The sequence below is a fragment of the Zingiber officinale genome, chromosome 8B (assembly GCF_018446385.1).
Source record: "Zingiber officinale cultivar Zhangliang chromosome 8B, Zo_v1.1, whole genome shotgun sequence".
NCBI lineage: Eukaryota > Viridiplantae > Streptophyta > Magnoliopsida > Zingiberales > Zingiberaceae > Zingiber > Zingiber officinale.
This window is the reverse complement of record NC_056001.1, coordinates 5,331,897-5,343,645: the sequence shown is the minus strand read 5'-3', so window position 1 is coordinate 5,343,645 and position 11,749 is coordinate 5,331,897.

The following is an 11,749-nucleotide window of genomic DNA, read 5'->3' as shown; positions in this document are numbered from 1 at the left end:
AAACTTATTTTTTGTTAGATATAAAAATTATTTATAAAATTTTGTGGAGATAGAATAAATGAGGTGGTAATCATGATAGGAACAAAAATTTTATTAAGATAAAATAATAATAATAATAATAATAAAAAGATTATGATTATGTTTATCCAATAAACCTATAAATATGTACTCTTTTTCATAAATGAAGCAAGTTGAGTTTTATTTTATTCTCCTTCTCTTTTAAGTAGAGATTCTCCTCCTCTTCCATATTATTTTCTCCCATATTTTTTTATTTCTTCTTCAATAATTCTTTTTCTAACAAAGTGGTATCAGAGTCATAGTTAATAGAGGTATGATTCTCTTCCAAGTTCCAGTCCTCAAAGCGAGTAATTATGACAATTGGAGTATCAAGATGAAGACGCTTCTTGGAGCTCATGATGTTTGAGAGGTTGTAGAAAAAAACTATGTTGAGCCACGTGACGACTTGACGCTAACTCTGACTGAAAAAGACAGTCTAAGAGATTTAAGAAAGAGAAACAAGAAGACTCTTTTTCTCACTTATTAAGCTTTAGATGAGGATGGTTTTGAGAAAATCTCAAGTGCGACTTCGGCCAAGCAAGCATGGGAAAAACTCCATATCTCATATCAAGGAGAAGAAAAAGTAAAAAAGGTACGACTTCAGACATTAAGAAGTCAATTTGATGCTCTTCGTATGAAAGAAGGTGAGTTAGTATCCGATTAATTTCTAAAGTCTCTACCATTTCCAATCAACTAAAGAGAAATGGTGAGAAACTAGAAGAAGTAATTATTATTGAGAAAATTCTTCGATCATGGATTTAAAATTTGATAGCATTACAACCATCATCAAAGAGACCAAAGATCTACAAGTCATGACGATTGAGCAACTCCTGGGTCCATTACAAGCCCATGAAGAAAAGAAGAAGATAAATGAAGAAATTACTCAACAACTCCTAAAGACGACTCTTCAACCGACAAAGAAAGATGAAAGCTTCAGTAACAATAAAAGTCAACGTGGAAGAGGTCATGGATATGGACGAGGTCGTCCTAATAAGCAAGGATGGGTTTCTAACAACAACAATGAAAGAAGAGAACATTCAACAAGAGGACGTGAAAGAGGGTACACAAACTCGAGGTACGATAAATCAAGTTAGGTGCTACAATTGTGATAAATTTGGGCATTACACAAAAGAATGCAGGTTGCCCAAGAATAAAGTATACGAAAGATCAAATTATATGGAAAAAAGAAAAGAAGAAGATGACACCCTACTGCTAGCGTATAAAGATAATGATAGAGAAGAAGATACAATTTGGTATCTCGACACTGGTGCAAGCAATCATATGTGTGGGAAAAGAAACATGTTCGTAGAATTTGATGAATCAGTTGGTGGTAATGTATCCTTCGGAGATGAATCAAAGATTGAGGCAAAAGGCAAAGGTAACATTCTCATCTGTTTGAAGAATGGAAAACATGAATTTATCTCAAATGTTTTCTTTGTGTCAAATATGATATTCATCTAAAAGATCACATTGGGTTGCTCATCTTGGGTTGCTCACATGAATTTATCCTAAGCTTAGGATAACTTTTGGCAAAAGGATATGATATTCATCTAAAAGATGGTATGCTCATCTTGAAAGATCATATTGGTTGTTTAATTGCTAAGGTGTCTATGCCAAAAAATTGAATGTTCTTACTTAATATTCAAAATGATGTTGTCAACTGTCTCAAAGCTTGTTACAAAGACATCACTTGGCTATGGCATCTTCGATTTGGACATCTCAATTTTGAAGAACTAGAACTGCTTTCAAAGAAAGAGATGGTGAGAGGACTACCTTGCATTAAACATCCTGATCAAGTATGTGAAGCATGTCTACGTGGGAAGCAATTTAGAAAAGATTTTCCAAAGGAGTCAAGTTCAAGAGCTCAAAAACCACTTGAACTTATACATACAGATATTTGCGGGCCGATAAAGCCAAGTTCACTTGGTAAGAGTAATTATTTCATTCTTTTCATAGATGACTTTTCTCAGAAAACTTGGGTATAATTTTTGAAGAAAAAATCGGAGGTCTTCCGCATATTCAAGAAATTTAAAGCTACCATAGAAAAGGAGAGCGGTCTCGAGGTCAAAGCTATGCGTTCTGATCGAGGAGGAGAATTTACCTCAAAGGAATTTCAAGAATTTTGTGAAGCCAATGGAATACGACGACCCTTGACAGTTCCAAGATCCCCTCAACAAAATAGAGTGGCAGAAAGAAAGAATCGGACCATCCTTGATATGGCAAGGAGCATTCTCAAAAGCAAGACGCTACCAAAGGAACTTTGGGCAGAAGTGGTTGCATGTGCAGTATACTTATCCAACCGATCACCAACAAGGAGTGTGTGGGGCAAGACACCACAAGAAACGTGGAGCGGAAGGAAGCCTGAGATTTTTCATCTAAAAGTTTTTGGAAGTAGAGCCCACGTACATGTGCCTGATAAAGCAAGAAGCAAATTGGATGATAAAAGTAAGAAGTTTATTTTTATTGGTTATGATACTAACTCAAAAGGGTATAAGCTATACAATCCAGATACTGGGAAGACAATCATCAGCCGAGATGTCATATTTAATGAAGAAGAAGAATGAAATTGGGAATCTCGAAATGAAGATTACAACTTCTTCCCGTACTTTGAAGAAGAATATGTAGAGCAACTAAGGGTGGAGCAACCAAGGATGGAGCAACCAAGGGAGGAACCTACTACTCCACTAGTAACACCAACATCAAGTACTTAAGGAAATTCATCTGCATCAACTTCAAGTGAAAATTTAAGTGATAGAGTACCACACTTTAGAAACTTACGAGACATTTATGAGGTAACTGAAAATCAAGATAATATTACTCTATTTTGTCTCTTTACGGATTGCGAACCTATAGATTTCCAAGAAGCTATAAAGAGAAAAAGGTGGAAAGATGTTGATCATGTCCGAGCGCTGAGTCGACGGACGCTGGGGACGTGGCACGCTCCGCTGTCTCCGGCTGGTGGTGTAGATCTCCGGCGAACCTGCAAAGAAGCCGAGCCGGGAGGGGTTTCCCGACGATGGCCCTCCGACGCTCAAGTCAAGCAACGAGAAATGAGAGAGGCAGCGTAACTGTGGCTACAGTGAAGATTGGGCATACCTTCGTCGACGTCTGGGGGTCCTTATATAGGACCCCGGGGTGGCGCGGACACGCTTCTCTATGCGTGCACGCTTCCCCAAACATACCTTAACGAGCCCCTGTCAGAAAAGTACCTCTGGCGCCATTCCGCAATCGTCCGAGCATATCCCGGATGTGACGGTGGAAGCTTCCATCGTATGATCCTGTGTACGGCTCGGCCGCCAACCTTGCTGCCTGTCGGCGGCAGACGTCTCGAGGATGATGTTATCCCCTGTCTCCTTTGTCCTCTTGCGCTTCCTATCTGTTCCAGGGCCGAGCGATTCGGCCGCTTGACGGGCATATCCCTTCTGCCTCAGTCGTATGATCGGATGAGATTGCTCCTGCCTGACTTTGTTGCCTTGTGCCCCGGCCGAACGAACATCCCGCTCGGCCATGAAACCTTTTTACCTTGAGCATCGGAAACCTGACCCCTAGTCGGGTTATCTTTTATTCGGCTCGGGGAATATCCGGCTGGTCGGCCATCTCATTCCAGTCGGTCGGGTGGCCGGTCGACCTTCTCAGTCCGGTCGGTCGGGTCTCAGGGTTGAATCTTTTAACCTTTGACCTCCACGTGTCATTGACCTCCGCTAACGAGAGTCCCCCATCCTTATCACCGGATCACATGCCTCCCCCTCAAGTCTAGTCGAAGGAGGCGCTAAGTCCGACTGACTGGACTGCCTGTCGACCGGAGTGACACCGCTCTGTCACTTTCTAGAATGTTCCTCCTCACGGCCGCTCGGCCTCTTACTGCCGTTGGCTTTGTTACCGTGTCGACGGTCAACGCTGACGCCTTTCGGATCTCCTCGGGATTCATGCAAATCCTCTCCATTAAGATCGAGCACGCGCGCTGCGTGCCGTAATGGCGCCCATTAAATGTGCCCCTATGGCATGGTGCCACGTGGCGCCTCCGCTGGTGTCATCGTACGGCTCGGCGATGTGTTCGATGGGACATCGACGGTTTGAAATGAATGGCCCGATGTGGGCCTCGGTTCCTGTGACCTGCATCCGACGGTCGAAGCCGATCGGGCCCGACCTTATAAAGCCGTCACCTTCTTCCTCCGCCGCACTGTTGCCTTCGCATGTCCCGCCGCCTTTCTTCGGTGCTTCAGCGTTCCGGCGACTCCGCTTCACTGTTTTCTGACGATTCCCCGCCGCCTTCCTTCGATCCCCAGCTTCTTCGTAAGGTTCCTCCGCCTTTCCTCTCTGTTTTCCTCGTGTTTTTTGTCGAGTTCTTGTCTTCTGGTTGCTGTCCCTTTCATCATCTCCTTCCTTCTGCCGTATGTCATTTTCTTGCCTTTTGCTTTCTTGTCCGATCGGACAATGGCGAGTTCTTCCCGACCCGCAGACCTCACTTTAGGTCCCTGGTATACTACCATGGAGTCTCACTTCGATCGACGTGACGCCGAGGCTTTGCTTGATGGTTATGATATTTCGTCCGACTTTGAATTCATTCTACCCTCACCATCCGCTCGGCCTCACAAACCGCCGAGCGGAGCCATCTGTTTTTTCCGCGACCAATTCACAGCCGGTCTGCGGTTTCCTCTCCACCCCTTCTTCGTCGACATTTGCAATTTCTTTGGTCTTCCGCTCGCCCAATTAGTTCCCAACACCTTTCGCCTTTTGTGTGGAGTGGTGGTACTGTTCAAGATACACCGCATTCCTCTCCGCCCGAAATTTTTTTATTATTTTTATTATCCCAAGCAATCCGAGCTGGGTACCTATCTATTCTGGGCTCGGCCCGGTCTAGTCTTCTTTGATAAACTTCCCTCCTCCAATAAACACTGGAAGGAGAACTACTTTTATCTTCGTCTCCCCGAGCGGGCTCCCTTCCAAGCCAAATGGCAGGTCGGACCACCTACTTCTCCTGAGCTAAAAAGATTTAAGACCCGACCGGACTATCTCCAGGCCGCGAACATGCTCGCCGGTCTGAAGCTCGATATCAACAAGCATCTACCTGAAGGCGTGCTGTATATATTCGGCCTGAGTCCGAGCCGTACTCCACTCCCGAGCAGCTTCGGTAAGAATTTCACTTACTTATGTACTTTGAGTGCTAACTGATTTTCTTCTTTTTCCTTTGCAGCAAATATCGTCATGGAGTCCGTGATGCTCGAGATTTTGAAGAGGAAAGCTGAGGCGCTTGAGGCGGCAACTGCCAAGGAGATGGAGCAACTGGGCATCACCCCGGTCGGCTCTCACGAGGGTGAAAGCGAGACAAACACGGAGGAGTCGACCGCTCAGGCCTCCCCCGTGGAGGTGACGGGAGGCGCTACGTCAAACAGGGAACCGACCGTTCAAGAAGAAGGCTCCGATCGGGAAGGCGAGCGCTCGCTCAGACAAAAAAGGCGTCGGACTGAGACACCGTTGCGATCGGCTACTTCTGCTGTTCGTGTATCCGAGCGGGCGGGATCCGATTCTCGTGGGAAAACTCCAATGGTGGAGGCATTATCCTCCGATTGGACTCCGTCTCAACTAAACTCGCCTGCCAACCCTATTGAGGCTGTGCCGGTCAGCACTCTTCCACCTGCCTCCCGCCGGGTCCAGCGCTCGACTATTTTGTCCAAGTTCTCCGCCCCGGCCTCTGCTCCCTCTGCATCTGCTCACACGACTCCCGGCCGGAGCCGCACCATCAGGGCCACCCTGCACCTTCCCATCGAGGAGCTTTTGCCCGAGTCTGATCGGCCGACCGCGCCCGAGCATATGATCACCATGAAGGGGTCTCTCGCCGAGATGTGGGTCGATGCTCGAGCCCGTGTTGCGATGATTCCGCTTGGCAACCTAGCCAACAGCCAAATGCAGCAAGCCACTGCGGTAAGTGTGTTTTCTTCCGAAGTCCTTTACGCCATCTTTCCTATCGGCTATTAATACTCTTGTTTATGTCAGAGATGGGTGGAGGAGATCGCTGTCGCCAATCGACTGGCCATGGTGGACGAAGAGCTGAAGAGGCTGAAGAGTTCAGGCGGCCCGTCCTCCCAGGGCCCCTCATATGCCGAGCTACAGAAAGAGCTCAAGAAGACCAAAGATTTGTTGGAGGCTGAGCGAAAGAAGATGGCCGACCAGGCCAATACTCTGGCCGAACTCGAAAAACAGGTCAAAAGTCTTGACCGGAAAATAAGCCTTGCCACCGATTGGAAGAAGACGGCCATCGCCGATCTGGAGAAGAAAAACGTCGAGGCGCGGGGCCTGGAGCAACGAGTTAAAGAGTTGATGGAGCAGCTGGACGGCTAGAAGGCGGGCCGCTCGGGGGAAGCGACCAAACACAAGGACGAACCGAAGACCTTGCGGGAGGCTCTTGAAGCTTCCCAAGCTACCTTCAAGGAGTATCAAGAGGCCGAGCCAGGCCGGGTCGCAGCCATGAGGCTGCAGCACATCCGCTCGAACGAATTTTCTGAGAAGGTTTGCGAGCGGATTTATACTGCCTTTGAGTTGGCCATTGCCGCCACGATGGACTATCTGAAGTCCAAGGGTCAGCTTCCCGACTCCGCTACCATCCCGGCCGAAGACTACGCGGCGCTCCTTTCTTCCATCCCGAAAACCATTTATGATTTCCTTGAATAAAGTATTTTTTGTAATCCTTCCGACCGGCTCTAATGGCCTGAATTTTAATGAAGATATGCCGTCCTTTTGTTAGCTTACTCTTTTTTCGTTAAATCGCCAGTACCTGTGTCTTCCGATTGGAGCGCGAACTACCACCATTCGCATCCCACACCTTTCCTTCTCGTTAATCGTCTCTCGTCCTGCCTTCCTAGCTCTCCAAAGGAATTTTTCACAAAGTATTTTCGATAACTGGGTCGCTCGTCTGAACACACCCACCTCTTTAAATGGAGTTCCCGTTAGATGTTCGCGAAGTACCTTTTGTAACTTGACCTTTTGTAACTTGGCCAATCGTCCGCTCGGCTCATAGGCCGACCTTTTTAGTATCTTCTTGCCGATCGACCCGGACGGGAGTACGTTATTATTTTCTTCTTGCCCCTAAGAACAAGGCTTGTCGATTGCTGGTGTTTATCACCGAGCCGAAGCCTGCATGACTTGTCCCGTCCAAGCAAGACGGTATTCTGGCCGGAGGGTTTATAGTCGTCGGTTTGAATCTAAGATTTAACGTCGCTGCTCGACAGTCTTCAGGCCGGAGGGTTTATAGTCGCCGGTTCGACTCTAAGATTTAACGTCGCTGCTCGACGGTCTTCTGGCCGGAGGGTTTATAGTCACCGGTTCGACTCTAAGATTTAACGTCGCTGCACGATGGTCTTCAGGCCGGAGGGTTTATAGTCGCCGGTTCGACTCTAAGATTTAACGTCGCTGCTCGACGGTCTTCAGGCCGGAGGGTTTATAGTCGCCGGTTCGACTCTAAGATTTAACGTCGCTGCTCGACGGTCTTCAGGCCGGAGGGTTTATAGTCGCCGGTTCGACTCTAAGATTTAACGTCGCTGCTCGACGGTCTTCAGGCCGGAGGATTTATAGTCGCCGGTTCGACTCTAAGATTTAACGTCGTTGCTCGACGGTCTTCTGGCCGGAGGGTTTATAGTCGCCGGTCCGACTCTAAGATTTAACGTCGCTGCTCAACGGTCTTCTGGCCGGAGGATTATAGTTGCCGATCCGACTCTAAGATTTAACGTCACTGCTCGACGGTCTTCTGGCCGGAGGGTTTATAGTCGTCGGTCCGACTCTAAGATTTAACGTCGCTGCTCAACGGTCTTTTGGCTGGAGGGTTTATAGTCGCCGGTCCGACTCTAAGATTTAACGTCGCTGCTCAACGGTTTTCTGGCTGGAGGGTTTATAGTCGCCGGTCCGACTCTAAGATTTAACGTCGCTGCACGACGGTCTTCTGGCCGGAGGGTTTATAGTCGCCGGTCCGACTCTAAGATTTAACGTCGTTGCTCGACGGTCTTCAGCATCGAGCCCGTGGCTCGGATAATATACGTCCGGCCGAACGACACGGGGTCTTCAGCATCGAGCCCGTCGCTCGGATAATATACGCCCGGCCGAACGGCACGGGGTCTTCAGCATCGAGCCCGTGGCTCAGATAATATACGCCCGGCCGAACGGCACGGGGTCTTCGACATCGAGCCCGTGGCTCGGATAATATACGCCCGTCCGAACAGCACGGGGTCTTCGACATCGAGCCCGTGGCTCGGATAATATACGGTCGGCCGAACGGCACGGGGTCTTCGACATCGAGCCCGTGGCTCGGATAATATACGCCCGGCCGAACAGCACGGGGTCTTCGACATCGAGCCCGTGGCTCGGATAATATATGCCCGGCCGAACGGCACGGGGTCTTCCCCGCGCCCTCATGCAGCTACCCGCTTGGCGCACATTGCTCATGCCTTTGCTTTGTTCTTATAATTTTTCATTCCTGCAGCTAAAGGATACATCTGAACGAAATATTCATGAAATATATTACATCGGCGCACATTTCATCCGGCCCGATAGGGCTGGAGGTGGTTTGCACTCCATGGCCTATCCAGCCGCCGCCCATCCTCATCCTCCAAGTAGTAGGCTCCCGATCGGAGTTTCTCGACAACTTTGAAGGGTCCTGCCCAGGGAACCTCCAGCTTGCCTACGTCCCCGACCGGCTTCACTTTCTTCCAGACCAAGTCACCCACCTGGAATGCTCGGGGAATCACGCGGCGGTTGTAGTTCTGCTTCATTCTCTACCTGTAGGTCATCAGTCGGACGGACGCTTTGGCTCACTCCTCGTCGATCAAGTCCAATTCTAGCTGCCTCCGCTCGGAATTATCCTCGTCGTAGTTTTGGATCCGGACGGACACTACGCCGACTTCGACTGGGACGACCGCCTCACCTCCATACACCAGGTGGAAAGGTGTTACTCCCGTTCCCTCCTTGGGGGTCGTGCGGATGGCCCATAGGACTCCCGGCAGCTCGTCCACCCAGCTTCCTCCCATGTGGTCGAGTCGAGCCCGAAGAATTCGGAGGATCTCCCGGTTAGCTACTTCTGCTTGACCGTTACTTTGGGGATACGCCACAGACGTGAAGTGCTATTCAATGTCATATCCCTCGCACCATTCTTCGAGTTGCTTTCCGACAAACTGTCGCCCATTGTCCGACACGAGCCGACGTGGGATGCCGAACCGACAGATGATGTGTTGCGAGATGAATTTCTTGACCATCTGCTCGGTTATCTTGACCAATGGTTCAGCCTCCACCCACTTGGAGAAGTAATCGACTGCTACCAACAGGAACCTCCGTTGTCCAGTTGCCATAGGGAAAGGTCTTACGATGTCTATGTCCCACTGGTCGAACGGACAGGACACTGTGGACGTTTTCATTCCTCCGTCGGCTTATGAGAGAAACTGTGGTACTTCTGACAAAAGAGGCATGTTGCGACAGTCCGAGCGGCATCCTCGTGTAGAGTTGGCCAGAAGTATCCAGCCAGTAAGATCTTCCTAGCCAAAGACCGGCCACCCGGATGACCTCCGCAAGACCCTTGGTGTACCTCCTGGAGAATGTACTCGGCGTCTTCCGAACTTACACACTTCAACAGAGGTCGGGAGAATGCTATTTTATAAAGATGATCGCCGATGAGCGTGAACCGGCCGGCTCTCCTCCTCAGTAGATGGGCCTCATCACGATCGAACGGCGTGGCACCTGAGCGCAAAAACTCCACGATGGCTATTCTCCAATCGTTCGAGAAGGTGAGGCCTTCCATCCGATCCACGTGCGCTACCAAGGATACTTGCTCGATTGGTTGCTGGATGACAACCGGCGATATCGAACTTGCGAGCTTGGCTAATTCATCTACCGCCTGGTTCTCCGTTCGGGGTATCTTCTGGACCACCACTTCGGTGAAGCTAGTCTTGAGTTTTTCAAAGGCCTCCGCGTACAGTCTGAGTCTTGCATTGTTTATCTCAAAGGCTCCCATGAGTTGTTGAGCGGCTAGCTGGGAATCCGAGTGGATCACCACCCGGCTGGCTCTAACATGCCGTGCGGCCTACAATCCGGCTATGAGGGCTTCGTACTCTGCTTCATTATTTGTTGCCCGACAGTCCAGCCAGACGGACAAATGCATCCGCTCTCCCTAAGGGGAAAGTAGCAGGATCCCAATTCCGCTTCCAAGCCGAGTGGACGACCCGTCCACATTTACTTTCCATGTAGCTTTGGGCTCGGGCTTTTGTACCTCAGTCACGAAATCTGCTAAGGACTGTGCCTTGATCGCCGAGCGGGGTTGGTATTGGATGTCGAATTCGCTTAGCTCCATCGTCCACTTGATGAGCTGTCCGGATGCTTCAGGGTTCAGGAGTACCCTTCTGAACGGGCTGTTCGTCATCACAATAATGGTGTGCGCCAAAAAGTAAGGGCGCAACCTCCGAGCGGCAAGGACCAAGGCGAAGGCCAACTTCTCGAGACCGGTGTAGCGAGACTCAGCATCCTTTAAGATATGGCTTAAGAAGTACACAGGCTGTTCTTTGCCGTTCGGCCTCACTAATGCCAAGCCCACAGCATGCTCGGTTGAAGATAAATAAATGCGGAGTGACTCGTCTACTGTCGGTTTTGCCAACACGGGTAAGGAATTCAGGTAAGTCTTCAGTTCCTCGAATGCCAGATCGCACTCCTTGTCCCAGTGAAACTTGGTAGCTTTACGCAGAATCTTGAAGAACGGCAGGCTCCAGTCGGCGGTCTTAGAAATAAACCTTGACAGCGTCGTTATTCGACCGGTGAGACGTTGTACCTCTCGAAGATTTCTGGGAGGCGACATGTCTTGTAATGCCTTTATCTTGCTGGGGTTCGCCTCTATGCCCCGCTCGGTCACGATGTAGCCCAAGAAGCGCTCGCCTTTTGCTCCGAACAGGCACTTTTGAGGGTTAAGCGTGACTCCGTATCTTCTTAACGTTTGGAAAGTCTCCTCCATATCCGCGTAGAGATCTGTCGCTCGGAAGGACTTGATAAGTATGTCATCCATGTACACTTCCAAGTTGCGTCCGATTTGCTCTCTGAATACTTTGTTCATCAAACGCTGGTAGGTAGCTCCCGCATTCTTCAGCCCGAACGACATTGCATTGTAGCAGTAGGTGTCGTCCGCCGTGACGAAGCTGACCTTCTCTTGCTCTTCTCGGGCGAGCGGCACTTGATGGTAGCCTTGGTATGCATCCAGCATGCATATCAGCTCACACCCGACCGTGGAGTCTACCAGTTGATCTATCCGGGGCAGGGGGTAGAAGTCCTTCGAGCATGCCTTGTTCAGGTCCCGGAAATCGATGCAGACCCTCCACTTGTTGCCCGGCTTGGAGACCAGTACCACATTTGTGAGCCAACTCGGGAATTGTACTTCCCTTATATGGTCGGCCTCCAGAAGCTTCTCTACCTCTGTCCGAATAATTACATTCTGCTCCGCGCTGAAGTCCCTCTTCCTTTGCTTCACCGGCCGAGCGTATGGCCGGACGTGAAGCTCGTGCTGCGTTACGCTTGGCGAGACCCCTGCTCTCTGAATACTTTGTTCATCAAACGCTGGTAGGTAGCTCCCGCATTCTTCAGCCCGAACGACATTACATTGTAGCAGTAGGTGTCGTCCGCCGTGACGAAGCTGACCTTCTCTTGCTCTTCTCGAGCGAGCGACACTTGATGG